General features: G+C 41.2%; 1 protein-coding gene across 4 annotated transcripts in view; it reads right to left on the minus strand.

Moving 5' to 3' along the window:
• Window positions 1–14,014, minus strand: part of LOC110502387 (ubiquitin carboxyl-terminal hydrolase 54) — a 113,967-nt gene extending 99,953 nt beyond the window's left edge. For 3 of the 4 annotated variants that reach the window (XR_016490951.1, XM_090216752.1, XM_036959692.1), the window contains exon 1: window positions 13,948–14,014. The gene's annotated coding sequence lies outside the window, so the exon portion shown is untranslated. The remainder of the gene's footprint in view (window positions 1–13,947) is intronic. The other variant, XM_036959696.2, reaches the window with a different exon arrangement.
• Window positions 14,015–14,576: the final 562 nt, after the last annotated feature.

The raw sequence follows: 14,576 nt of genomic DNA on the forward strand, positions 1-14,576 counted from the left end.
CACCGTCGGATTGCAACACCACCATCCTTACGGTGGTGGACCAGTTTTCCAAAGCTGCCCATTTTATTCCCCTAACTAAATTGCCCCCAGCTAAGGAGACGGCCCAGCTCATGGTGCAGCATGTCTTACGGATCCATGGACTGCCAGTCGACATGGTCTCCGATCGCAGTCCCCAGTTCTCGTGTTCCCTTGGTTGTCGGCCCCAAATCTTCCCGGAGCAAGAAGCAGAGGTCAGGACACCTTCTTCCCAGGTGTTTATCCATTGCTGTCGCCGTACCTGGAATTGAGCCCGGGCCGCTCTTCTCAAGACCACCTCCAGGTACCGACGACAGGCAGACCACCACGGGATCCCTGCTCCCCGCTACCGTCTTGGGAAGAGGGTATAGCTGTCCAAACTGTCCCCCCCATTTTATCGGCCCTTTCCCCATCTCCAAGATCCTTAGCCCTTCTGCTGTTTGTCTTCTGTTGCCCCGTATCCTCCATATACATTCCACTTTTCATGTGTCCAGAATTAAACCTATGTCTCACAGCCATTTGTATCCTACTCTACACAGACCAGTGTGGCATAACCAATCAGAGCTGCAGTAAGCCTACAGCCATATGCAAATAGACCATTGCCATAAGGATCTGTGCCATTCACTTTGATGTGGACCATGCTTACAGCATGAGCGGTCGTGAGTAGATGTGCTTGTTTTGAGAAAGCGAGAGCTGCATGTAGCCATGTGTGCAGATTTGTTCATATCCTTTGCTAGTTACTGAGTTATTATCCCAGATATAGATCATTTGTAGTCACCAATGGGGGAGTGTTATTTTATTGTGTTCATTTTTATTATTTTTTACTTTAGTTTATTTGGTGAACATTTTCTTAACTCTTCTTGAACTGCACTGTTGGTTAACGGCTTGCAAGTAAACATTTCACGGTAAGGACTACACTTGTATTCGGCGCAGGTGACAAATAAAGTTTGATTTGATTGCTTCCTACAAGAAGAGCACACATGAAAAGCGAGTGGGGAAAAAAAAAAAGTCTTAAATTTTGCCTGTCATTTTGTAAATCTCAAACCCTTAATGTGTTGTGCTGTAGCCTTAATCCATTCTGCCTGTTCTAACACTGAGAGGACATTAGTACATGTTTAACAGCAGTGTGATTAAGGCTAATTGTATAGGTCCAAACAAAACAATCCTTCTAAACAGTGATGTGACATACGAGCCAGCCTCACTAACTATTAGCCATAAACCACCATATTCTCCGCACTTCAGGTACGTGTTAAATAAGCCTATGCGTAACTGATGTAATTATTTTACAGAAAATATTTATTTGTATTATTACTTTTTTATCCAAATTGTCCCATATGGACTCAGGAGAGGCGATTGTCAAAAGCCATGTGTCCTCTGAAACACAACCCCACCAAGTCGCACTGCTTCTTGACACACTGCTAGCTTAACCCGGATGCCAGCCACACCATTGTGTCGGAGGAAACACACCAGCTGACGACCGAGGTCAGCATATATGCGCCCAGCCCACCGCAAGGAGTCGCTAGAGTATGATGGGACAAAGACATGCCAGCCGGCCAAACCCTCCCCTAACCCGGACGACGCTGGGCCAATTGTGTGCCGACTCATGGGTCTCCCGGTTGCGGCCGGCTGCGACACAGCCTGGGATCAAACCCGGGTCTGTAGTGACACCTCTATCACTGTGATGCAGTGCCTTAAACCGCTGTGCCACTTGGGAGGCCCCCTATTTTACTGATTTTATGTGTTGCATATCATCAAATGGCCAATATCCCTGGGTAGTCGCGGACATAATGTAATCTGGTTGATTGTTGGGGGCACTATTACTGAACCTAGGTGTAATTTTGTCTCCATTAATTAACGTAGATATGAGTAGAAATGGCCAATGGTCCACTGATGAGATCCGGCTGGAGCTGTGTTGTAGCCTGTGAGTGCATGGTTCAGTGACCTGGAAACAGACAAAAGCCTGAGACACAAGCCCAAGTGCCTGAGGGCATCCACCCCTCCATTCCCTGTGCAACTTGGAACATTAAATGCACCCCTCCTCTCCCTCCCTCCACATACACAAAACAGCTGTGGCAAGGCATTTGGCAGAACAAGCTCCTTCTGAATCCATTTAACAATGATGTCAGTGCTGACTCCTGTGCTCAGGTGGACTGACCTCTCAATAATGCAGATACTTAAATAATGAAAACGGAATCACTCTGCATCCCACCCAAACAAGTTACAACAACAGATCAGAAAGAGTTTAATGAACAAGTAAAGGGTAATGGATGAGGTGGTGAGACCAATGATGTGAATAAACACTGGATGGCGCTGGATTGAAGTCAATGCAGAGCCATTTTGGTACTCCCCCATTGTAAATAAGATGTTGGAAGATATGGAAATGCAAGTATATTAATCTATATAATATATTCATCTATTTTACAGACACCTTAATCCATACTTATACACTATTTTATGTGAACTGAACATTAAAATTACTATATTTTTTAAACAGTTCCTTAAAGTATAATTTAAAAAAATATATATTACTGTCGTCACTTCAACAAATGTATTACTAAAATACACTGAATTTTGTCCTTGAAACATTTTATTGAAATACTGTAGAATTCCATTCCTTCCGCTCCTTCTGGGGAGTACCAATGTGGCTTCAAAGCCTCTCATGTGCCAACAGCATCAGCAAACCATGGTTTATATATACATCATTGGGTGAGACTAGCTTATTACATAATGGCCAGTCTAGACTGCCTCAGCTTAACTGCTTACACACAGATTCAATGCATTAGGCATTACATGGTGACTGAGCCAGAGGCTACATCTGTATTACACTCTCCATTCCCATCTGAAAACCTGCCTGCATAACTCCTGTTTAACAACAACTCTCATTTCTGGCACTTCCCCTCTCAGAAATCATGCTTAGCCGTGTTCCATTTCTGCAGCAAAGATTACAGCTGATAGAAAACATACGGCCGCTGCTGTTGGTGAAAATAAGCAGGCCTGGGCATAGAGTGCAGGACGAGGGAAGGGAGGGAACTTGGCTCCGGGTCCATGGATGTGTCAGGCATTGGTTCGCTCCGCCACAGAGGGTCTAATGGGAGCATGACGCAGTAGGAACAGGTGATCAGCAGACCGAGCAGCAGTAGCGATAGAGAGGTGCATCGCTAGCCTCCCGCTGGGAAAGGAATTGAATTTACCCCCATTTCTACCCATCCTCACTTATCTGACAAATTGAAAAGGGTGGCCACATATTTCACATCTGTTAGACCAAAGAATTCCAATTAAATAACTTGTGGGACTTTAATGGGAGAAATACAACAGATCCAAAACCAAAGGAGATGCTGAGTGTTCTAAGTTTCAAAAAGAGAGGCAGTACTGTTTTGCACTACTGCTTTTGCATCACCGGCCGACGTTCACAGAGATGATGCTTTTTATCCACTGTTCTCAGGCTTGTTTGTATTATAAATAGGTGTAGATAGCACATCACAACATGGGGTGTTCTCTCCTGCTTATCTGAGTTTGCACAGAAAGCTGTCTGCCAGGACGGGCCTGCCTGATGAAGGTGGTCACTGAGGTCCTGGTTAATAGAGGGGATAGCATTGGAGCTGAATCTAGACACCCAAAGCTCAGTCTGAGTAGTGATCTCACTACCTAGACTGAGTATGAAAATGTTATCAATAGCATTTTTATAATTAAAGCAAAATCTGTTTGTTTTTTCCCTCAAAAAGTAGCATGTTATAAAACAAGTAGGCACAATCCTCTAATCACAAACATAAGAGAGTCTTCTACAATATACTACATAATTATATAGTAAGTACACACATGATCGAGGGATATTACAGTGTGTAGTACAGTATTCTAAAGTATACTACAGTTTAATATAGAATTCTATTGTGCTGTACGATTCTTTAGTAAACTGTAATATTGTAATACTGCAGTATTATCCACAAAAAACACTGTAGTAAATACTACAGTAATGTCTGCAAAAACACTACAGTCCACAAAAACACTACACTTTTTTAAACTATAGTAAATACTACAATATTTAATTTGCATATACCCTGCCCACTCCCTTCCCCCATGTCGCAATTTGTACCACCCATAAGTAAGAAACCTACCAGCCAAGTATAGACTATATTTTGTTCTCCACAGGTTATAGAAAAGAGCAGAAGCTCTAAACTACCCTACCTACCAAAAGTTCACGGAACATCTGTTCCTTTAGTATTTTTCCCGTAAGTTTCCCAAATGAGAAAGCCTCCACGTCTATGTCAAACAAAATAATACAACAAAAACACTATAGTAATTACTACAATGATGTCATACTAAAGTATAGTGCAATCTGCAAAAACACTATAGTAATTACTATAGTATATACTATAGTTTTATTTTACTACAGTATTTATACTATAGTTAACTGTAAATAATACAGTATACTACAGTAAATACTTGTGACGATTCACGTCCTCCTCTTCTGAGGAGGAGTAGTAAGAAGGATCCGAGGACCAATGCGCAGCGTGGTAAGTGTCCATATTGTATTTATTATATGAACACAAAACAAAAACAATGAGAACGAAACAGTCCTGAACGGTGAAATACAAAACACAGAACAGAAAATAATCACACACGAAACACAGGTGAAAAAAGGCTACCTAAGTATGATTCTCAATCAGAGACAACTAACGACACCTGCCTCTGACTGAGAACCATACCAGGCCAAACGCAAATCACATCATAGAAAAACGAACATAGACAACCCACCCAACTCACGCCCTGACCATACTAAAACAAAACATAATAAAAGAACTAAGGTCAGAACGTGACAATACTACCGTTAATACTACAGTATTTATAGCATAGTATATTATAGTATTTGTTCATATGGGACCTTCCTCCCCAGAGCATAGGCTTGGCCTAACCGCTTTGACTAATTTTTTTTTCAACTCCTTGAAATGAACATTATAGTCTGCCCTGGCTTTGTTTTGGCCCCTCCAGCAAGAACTTTAATAAAAGTTAAACGGCTGCACCTGCAACTTTCAAGCACGCTATACCACCTACCAAAACAATCCACAAGCACTCCTTCCCACCCTTTCTCTAAAAGAATGCATGGGAACACTCCATCAGTATGTTAAGTTATTCATCTCCAAATTTTACATAACAATCCATGGCCTAATTTGGCATGCAGGCCAAGACTCACATTTAATTTTCACAGCTAATCTCTGCTAGAGAAAGGGGGGGGAGAGAGAGAGAGCTGAAGGGGCTGGTCAGAGATATCAAAGCATGCACTAATCTAATCACCCCCTCTCTCTCCATACTTCACAGAGCTTGTGTTATTTTTGTATTTTTTTATTTTTTTATGTGATGCATTATGTTACAGGTTGAGAGGAGTATTACGAAGATATGCATGTCTGCACGATTTCGTTCATTATGCTGCGCTCACATGGGATAAGCACTTAAAGGCAAAGGAAGGAAAAAAACTGTCTGGTGTTTTACATTTTGGTGGGAGCATAGAAAAACTCTCTCTCCTTCTCTAGCCTAAGTCTCTGTGTTTGTCTAACTTCTGCAGATCTTGAGTTGTAACAGATCAGCAATTCATAACCAGTCAGCCTAGCTACTGATGTAGGAATCTTAATTTGAGCCAGTTTGCTACATCAGACAAATAATCCTGCAGCAACAGGAAATGTGAATTATTATGTGGATTATAATTAATGGACATTTTTGTAAGGGTTGATACTTTTTTCATAAGGGAAAATCAAGTCTGAAATTTCCAAGTAGACATTTCAGAAGCCTTTTTAAACCTCAAATACACTATACGTTTTGAATTTCCTGCATAGCAGGAAAGTTCTCCTGCAACAGGGTGATCAAATTAAGATCCTACACCTGTATATCCCTCAGATCTCTCTCCAGACTGTTTATATACGTTCCCACCTATCATAGATGAAATGATAAAATCCTGTTATTTTCTCTCCCTCAGCAGAAAACACAGCAGAGTCTAGTCAGAGTGGGGGCTTAAAATAGATTTACAATCATGTTATGTAAGAAAACACTGCCTGTGCTGAATAATATAGAAAATCCAATGATTGATTATAAATGTGGCACACACATCAATTTGGGTGCTGGGGGAGAGCATGTTACTGGGGTGAATGTTCACACCCACATCACACATACAGCATCTCCCACAGTCCTACCCAGAATACATGTCATTGAAATGATATTCAATAACATGCAACTGAAAATAGATGAAAATGGATGAAACCACAGAAAAGCTGCATGTTACTGAACGTACTTTCTCAATGACAGAGCTCTGTTAATTAAGAGAAAGTGAAGAGCAGCCTACAGTAGACAAGGACAGATTATCCCCCAATAGGTGACACATAAAAGGGTCTATATTTCCCCCACCCACAGGACATCGTAGCCACACAAGGATAGGCTATATTTTCTCTATTCCTCCACTTTGCAACAAGACATGATCATTTTAATATCTGTCAGTAAATTATAATATTTTTTAAATCCATAATTTTGTCAAGTGTCTACTTTTGCACCTTGCTCTAAACTTTATGCAGCCTAAACTATTCCACGGTGTAAAAACCGCTCAACTCAGCCTGGTCTCATCGACTAGAGGTAACATAATAAAAGTAAATCCGGGACACTCAAATTAAGAAAGGAAAGTTGTGCAACCTAGTCAGTTGCACAACTGAATGCAATTCAACTGAATTGTGTCTTTCGCATTTAATCCAACCTCTCTGAATCAAATTAGTATGATATGTTATGTTTGGTGTGGCTACATGACACAGAAGGTTCCTGAAGACAAAAAACAAAAGCAGAATGGTTTGTCGGGCATATGACGCAAACGTCTAGTGTTTGAATCTCATCATGGACAACTTTTGCATATTTGCTAATTAGCAACTTTGCAAATACTTACTACTTTTTAGCTACTTTGCAACGAATTAGCATGTTAGCTAACCCTTCCCTTAACCCTAACCTTTACCCTTTAACCTAACTCCTGGGGCCTCCCGAGTGGCGCAGTGGTTTAAAGCACTATAGAACCTGGTTCGAGTCCAGGCTCTGTCATAGCCGGCCGCGACCGGGAGGCCCATTGGGCAGCGCACAATTGACCCAGCGTCGTCCGGGAAGCCAGCCGCACCAGTGCTCCTGTCCCATCGCGCACTAGCGACTCCTGTGGCGGGCCAGGCGCATTGCACGCTGACGCGGTTGCCAGGTGTATGGTGCTTCCTCTGACACATTGGTGCGGCTGGCTTCCGGGTTAAGCAGGCGTTGTGTCAAGAAGCAGTGCGGCTTGGCTGGGTTGTGTTTCAGAGGACACACGGCTCTCGACCTTCGCCTCTCCTGAGCCTGTACGGAAGTTGCAGCGATGGAACAGGACTGTAACTACCAATTGGATACCACAAAATTGGGGAGAAAAAGGGGCAAAATAATAATAGAAAAAAATAAAAACCTAACTCCTAACCTTAACACCTAGCTAATGTTAGCATTCGCCACCTAGCTAACGTTAGCCACAACAAATTGTAATTTGTAACATATCATAAGCTAAGCAAATACTAATTCCAATTCGTAACATATCATTCAAATTGTAATTTGTAACATATCATATAAAATGGATGATGGACATCCAGAAATGAATGCATACCATATGAAACGTAACATATCATACTTTCCCAGATGTACAGTTATGTCTTTCCGCTGAGTCCTGGTTGCTCAACTAAGCTATACTTTCTCAGGTAGGCTACAATGTTATGTAACACTTTGTAACACAGCTCTACTACAATGTTCTGCATTATTGTGAATGTGAAATGACATTCATTAATTTAATCAACATTAGGATCAATGATGGAAGCACATACAAGTATGTAATAAAAATGTATACATCTGTCACGCAGATTTTTGTTGTTGGAATTAGAGGTCGATCGATTAATCGGAATGGCCGATTAATTAGGGCCGATTTCAAGTTTTCATAACAATCGGAAATCTGTATTTTTTTTTTTTACACCTTTATTTAACTAGGAAAGTCCGTTAAGAACACATTCTTATTTTCAATGACGGCCTACGAACGGTGGGTTAACTGTCTTGTTCAGGGGCAGAACGACAGATTTTTACCTTGTCAGCTCGGGAATTCAATGTTGCAACCTTACGGTTAACTAGTCCAACGCTCTAACCACCTGCCTTACATTGCACTCCACGAGGAGCCTGCCTGTTACGCGAATGCAGTAAGAAGCCAAGGTAAGTTGCTAGCTAGCATTAAACTTATCTTATAAAAAACAATCAATCAATCAATCATAATCACTAAACTACACATGGTTGATGATATTACTAGTTTATCTAGCTTGTCCTACGTTGCATATAATCGATGTTGTGGCGCATTCGCGAAAAAGGACTGTTGTTGCTCCAACGTGTACCTAACCATAAACATCAATGCCTTTCTTAAAATCAATACACAAGTATATATTTAGGTAATATTGCCTGCTAACATGGATTTCTTTTAACTAGGGAAATTGTGTCACTTCTCTTGCAACAGAGTCAGGATATATGCAGCAGTTTGGGCCGCCTGGCTCATTGCGAACTGTGTGAAGACTATTTCTTCCTAACAAAGACAGCCAACTACGTCAAACGGGGGATGATTTAACAAAAGCGCATTTGCGAAAAAAAGCACAATCGTTGCACGACGGTACCTAACCATAAACACCAATGCCTTTCTTAAAATCAATACACAGAAGTATATATTTTTAAACCTGCATATTTAGCTAAAAGAAATCCAGGTTAGCAGGCAATATTAACCAGGTGAAATTGTGTCACTTCTCTTGCGTTCATTTCACACAGAGTCAGGGTATATGCAACATTTTGGGCCGCCTGGCTCATTGCGAACTAATTTGCCTGAATTTTACGTAATTTTGACATAATATTGCAGGTTGTGCAATGTATATTTAGACTTATGGATGCCACCCGTTAGATAAAATACGGAACGGTTCCATATTTCACTGAAAGAATAAAGGTTTTGTTTTCGAGATGATAGTTTCCAGATTCGACCATATTAATGACCTATTATGTTATAATTAAGTCTATGATTTGATAGAGCAGTCTGACTGAGCGATGGTAGGCGCCAGCAGGCTCGTAAGCATTCATTCAAACAGCACTTTCGTGCATCTTGCCAGCAACTCTTCGCAATGCTTCAAGCATTGCGCTGTTTATGACTTCAAGCCTATCAACTCCCAATGTTACGGATACAAGTATCCTGTGTGTGTATCCTGTGTGTGTATCCTGTGTGTGTGTTTCTTTTCTCTCCTTCTCCCCTCACAGGTGAAAATCATCACTCCCCAATCAGTCACCAATCAATCATCAATCAGAAGACACACCTCCTCCTGTTTCCTACCCAATCACAGTTCCTTTCCCTTGGTTTAAAAACCCTCTCTGTAAATGCCATGTCTGTAGGTCTCTCTGTTTCACACTCTCTTTATGTATTGACCTCTCTTTTGTTTGAGCACCTCCATATCACTTTGTCCTCACCTGTGAGTATTGTTTTTGGTTATGGTGTTTGTTTGCTGGTGGGAAAAGGGGGAACCAAGACAAGTCGCCCATGGGCATACACTACCCGTAGGTAAACTTTGTTAAATACACTAGTTAGAACTGGGTGGACCACCCACTGTATTTTTGGTTGGTTAGTTAGCTGTTGTTAAAGTAGGCTAGTCTAGCTTAGGGGTGTTTTTGAATACTTATTGTTTCTTTCCTTGGGTCCAGCTCAGCCCCTTTCCCTGCTCCCCCCCCATTACCGTGTTTATTAATAAACCCTGAGTTTGACGGTAGATTTCAGTTGTCGTGGTTATTTCGTTCACACTTTTACTTTGTCACTATTTTAAATTGCATGAGTTATGTTACGGGTCTCATTACCATCCCCCCCTAGACTGTCGGGCCAAAAGGGATTCGTAACACCCGAGATTAGGCTGGTGTAACCGATGTGAAATGGCTGGCTAGTTAGCGGGGTGCGTGCTAATAGCATTTCAAACGTCACTCGCTCTGCGACTTGGAGTAGTTGTTCCCCTTGCTCTGCATGAGTAACGCTGCTTCGAGGGTGGCTGTTGTCGATGTGTTCCTGGTTCAAGCCCAGGTAGGAGCGAGGAGAGGGACAGAAGCTATACTGTTACACTGGCAATACTAAAGTGCCTATAAGAACATCCAATAGTCAAAAGTATATGAAATACAAATCGTATAGCAAAATATTCCTATAATAACTACAACCTAAAACTTCTTAGATGGGAATATTGAAGACTCATGTTAAAAGAAACCACCAGCTTTCATATGCACATGTTTTGAGCAAGGAACTTAAACGTTAGCTTTCTTACATGGCACATATTGCACTTTTTTCTCCAACTTTTTTTGCATTATTTAAACCAAATTGAACATGTTTCATTTATTTGAGGCTAAATTGATTTTATTATGTATTATATTAAGTTAAAATAAGTCTTCATTTACTATTGTTGTAATTGTCATTATTACAATTTTTATTTTAAATCGTCCGATTAATCGCTATCAGCTTTTTTTTGGTCCTCCAATAATCGGTATTGGTATCGGCGTTAAAATCATAATCGGTCGACCTCTAGTTGGAATGTTAAAGATAAAACAGCCTATATGGTGCATGCTCAAGAGATATTCTATCATTTTTTTCTGTCTTCAGAAGCTAACGTTATACCAGCAACTGATTGTGACAGAGGCGGGTTGGGAAGACAAGATAAACTACTCTAAAAATGTGTGTCATGCGCAGACCAGCTGGCTGGTGTGGATGCCACCCGTTAGATAAAATACAGACATATATTCAATCAATCCTTATCCCAGTCTGCTGTTCCCACATGCTTCAAGAGGGACACCATTGTTCCTGTTCCCGAGAAAGCTAAGGTAACTGAGCTAAATGACTATCGCCTCGTAGTACTCACTTCCGTCATTCTGAAGTGCTTTGAGAGACTAGTCAAGGACCATATCACCTCCCCCTGATTGGACACCATAGACGCACTCCAATTTGCTTACCGCCCCAATAGGTCCACAGACGACGCAATCACACTGCCCTAACTCATCTGGACAAGAGGAATACCTATGTAAGAATGCTGTTCATCAACTACAGCTCAGCATTTAACACCATAGTACCCTCAACTCGTCATTAAGCTTGAGACCCTGCGTCTCGACTCCGCCCTGTGCAACTGCGTCTTGGACTTCCTGACGGGCCGCCCCCAGGTGGTGAGGGTAGGTAGCAACATCTCCACCCCACTGATCCTCAACACTGGGGCCCCACAAGGGTGCGTTCTCAGCCCTCTCCTGTACTCCCTGTTCACCCATGACTGCGTGGCCATGCACGCCTCCAACTCAATCATCAGGTTTACAGACAACACTACAGTGGTGGGCTTGATTACCAACAATGACGAGACGGCCTACAGAGAGGAGGTGAGGGCCCTCTGAGTTTTGTGTCAGGAAAATAACATCACACTCAATGTCAACAAAACAAAGGAGATGATCGTGGACTTCAGGAAACAGCAGAGGGAGCATCCCCCTATCCACATCGACGGGACAGTAGTGAAGGTGGAAAGTTAAGTTCCTCAGCGTACACATCACGGACAAACTGAGATGGTCCAACCACACAGAGCGTGGTGAAGAAGGCGCAGCAGCGCCTCTTCAACCTCAGGAGGCTGAAGAAATTTGGCTTGTCACCAAAAACACTCTCAAACTTTTACAGATGCACAATCGAGAGCATCCTGTCGGGCTGTATCACCGCCTGGTACGGCAACTGCTCCACCCACAACCGTAAGGCTCTCCAGAGGGTAGTGAGGTCTGCACAACGCATCACCGGGGGCAAACTACCTGCCCTCCAGGACACCTACACCACCCGATGTCACAGGAAGGCCAAAAAGATAATCAAGGACAACCACCCTTGTGCTTGTTCACCCCGCTATTGTCCAGAAGGCGAGGTCAGTACAGGTGCATCAAAGCTGGGACCAAGAGACATACTGACTCATCTCTAGCCACTTTAATAATTAAAAATTGGATGTAATAAATCACTATAATGTTTACATACCCTACATTACTCATCTCATATGTATATACTGTACTCTATACCATCTACTGCATCTTGCCTATGCCGTTCGGCCATCGCTCATCCATATATTTTTATGTACATATTCTTATTCATTCCTTTACACTTGTGTAAAGGTAGTTGTTGTGAAATTGTTTGATTACTTGCTAGATATTACTACATGGTCGGAACTAGCAGCACAAGCATTTTGCTACACTCACATTAACATCTGCTAACCGTGTGTGACAAATTACATTTGATTTGATTAGGGGTTCAACAAGGGTTATTCTAAGATCCTCAAAGTTCTTAGAAGAACCTTAAGGTTCTGGCACTGAATTTCCCACAAGGTTCGTCCAAGAACCCCATAGGAGGTGGGGTTCATTGAGGAACCTCCTTAGTTGGTGGGGGTTCTTGCAGGAACCTAACTGCCCAGCTGGAATGTTGGGATTTGAATTTGAAAAGACGACGGGTGCAGGCACTTAACTGAAAAATGTAAAGATTTCTTTAATTTACGACAAGGTATGTATGATCTAAATTGATGTTTTATGAGGATACATCTATCTTTTCATTTTCGTGCAAATCTTTCTAAAAGGGAAAATGGACACAATTCAATGGATATCAACAAGAAAAAGGTAATAATATGTAGGCTATTAGAATATGTTGAAGGCTAGCTGTATTGGGTGCAGATGACTGAACTGCTCACTTCTGTGTCTGCAGGTATACAGACGAGGAGGCATACAAAGGTATGTCAATTGGTATGTTTTGCAGATCACATGTACCATCCTCCCTTACCTCTTTAATGAAAATCCCATAGGCCTCTACATTATGGACAAGGTATGTTTTTGAAAACCATTATCAAAAGTTTTTTTCATTCACATTTACCACAAACCAAGGTATGAATACTGCTGTGTGCATGTTTTGTTAATAATCTGTAGAACACTTTTTGGGGGGATTCACAGGAAACATGTTCGATCACCATGCACTCTAAAATAATTCTGGCTATGGACACGAACATCAACACATTAACATCAACATGCCAGAGGATATACCCGTTGGACTTGGGGCTCTGCTGGGAGTGCATCATTTTAGGATTGTTTTTATTCTCCTTTGTCACTAAAATCATAATAAACACTAACAACTCAAATATCGTGTTAAAATTGTTATGCGTATTATTATTATTATTATTATTAATAATAGGGGAGGGAGGTAGATCACAAATTTACCACAAGGTTATTTGAAGATCCATTAAAAGGGGTTATTTGAAATAACTTATAGGGGTTCCCCCACAGTTTCAATTTGAAGAACCCCTAAAGGATACTCGTGGAACCTTTGTTTTTAGAGTGTATGTATGTCCATGCATCTTGACTTATGTGTTCATAACAGCAAGTAGCATATTGAATTGATTTTAGCTATAGCTAAGTTCAAATAAATCAACATTGCTTGCAAGAAATCTAAAAGGTCCGGAATGTATCCGTGAATCACTCCTGTCCTGTTCAACTGGCAAACACCGTTGGAGATGATCCGTATCAAGGCTAGCACATCGTGCATGTTGATTGCTTGCTACTACCAAGTAGTCAATGTGGCTACAATATACAGTGTGTGGCTATGTGCGTGCATTCCTATTCAAAAAGTGAGCCAGTTAGATAAGAGTCGAAATCCAATGTGCTGTGGATACTGTGCAGAGCATCCTCTCTTGCAAGGCATCCCTATGCGGTGAACGTCACTCTCAATTTATCACAGGACTAGCGTGCACTTACACGCAATTGCAGACTGTTTATGTCCATGTTAAATCGTGCGCCAAATATGTATTTTGAAGTAAATCCTTCCAGTTAATAATTTGGGCTATTTATCAAGTTTGTAGGTAGCCGACTTACCTTTTCAGTCCCGATGCTGTTTTGTGCCTTGTCCGGACTACTATTCTGCCTGCAGCACAAATGAGGGCGTCACGTTGTATGGTAATGAGGAAACCTTAAAAATAAAAGCTCAAATTTCAAAACTGCAACGTTAATAACACATACAAAAATATATTAAATTGTAATCAAAGGCCATGTTATAGTGGTCATAAGCAAATGCATAAATGATCAGAGACTGTCTGCGCTCTTGCAAGAAGGAATTTGTTTTTGTTTTAAAGGGCCAAATGTAAGACCACTATTGAAAAATACAATGTTCAGACGGTTTTATTTTATTTATTAGCCCTGTATATGTATCAATGCACATCAAATATACGCTATACATATCAATCTACACATTCATATTCAAATGTTCACAATATTGGGCTGTAAAGAAAAATATATAATTTGTGTATTTTATGGGGGACCTAATATGTAGTGTTGCTAGGCTTTTAATCAACCTGTTCCATTTCCGTCAATGCAATACACTGTATATTAATTACATATTGGCTTATAGAGAACTATTTTTCATTCCATAAGAGGTGGGGTTGGGAGTACTCTTACACCTTGCTTGTTCGCTAGCCAACGATGGTTAACACAGTCGCATCAAACAG

This window comes from Oncorhynchus mykiss, chromosome 23, assembly GCF_057628025.1.
Source record: "Oncorhynchus mykiss isolate SJ-2025 chromosome 23, ASM5762802v1, whole genome shotgun sequence".
In the NCBI taxonomy this organism is placed as follows: Eukaryota; Metazoa; Chordata; class Actinopteri; order Salmoniformes; family Salmonidae; genus Oncorhynchus; species Oncorhynchus mykiss.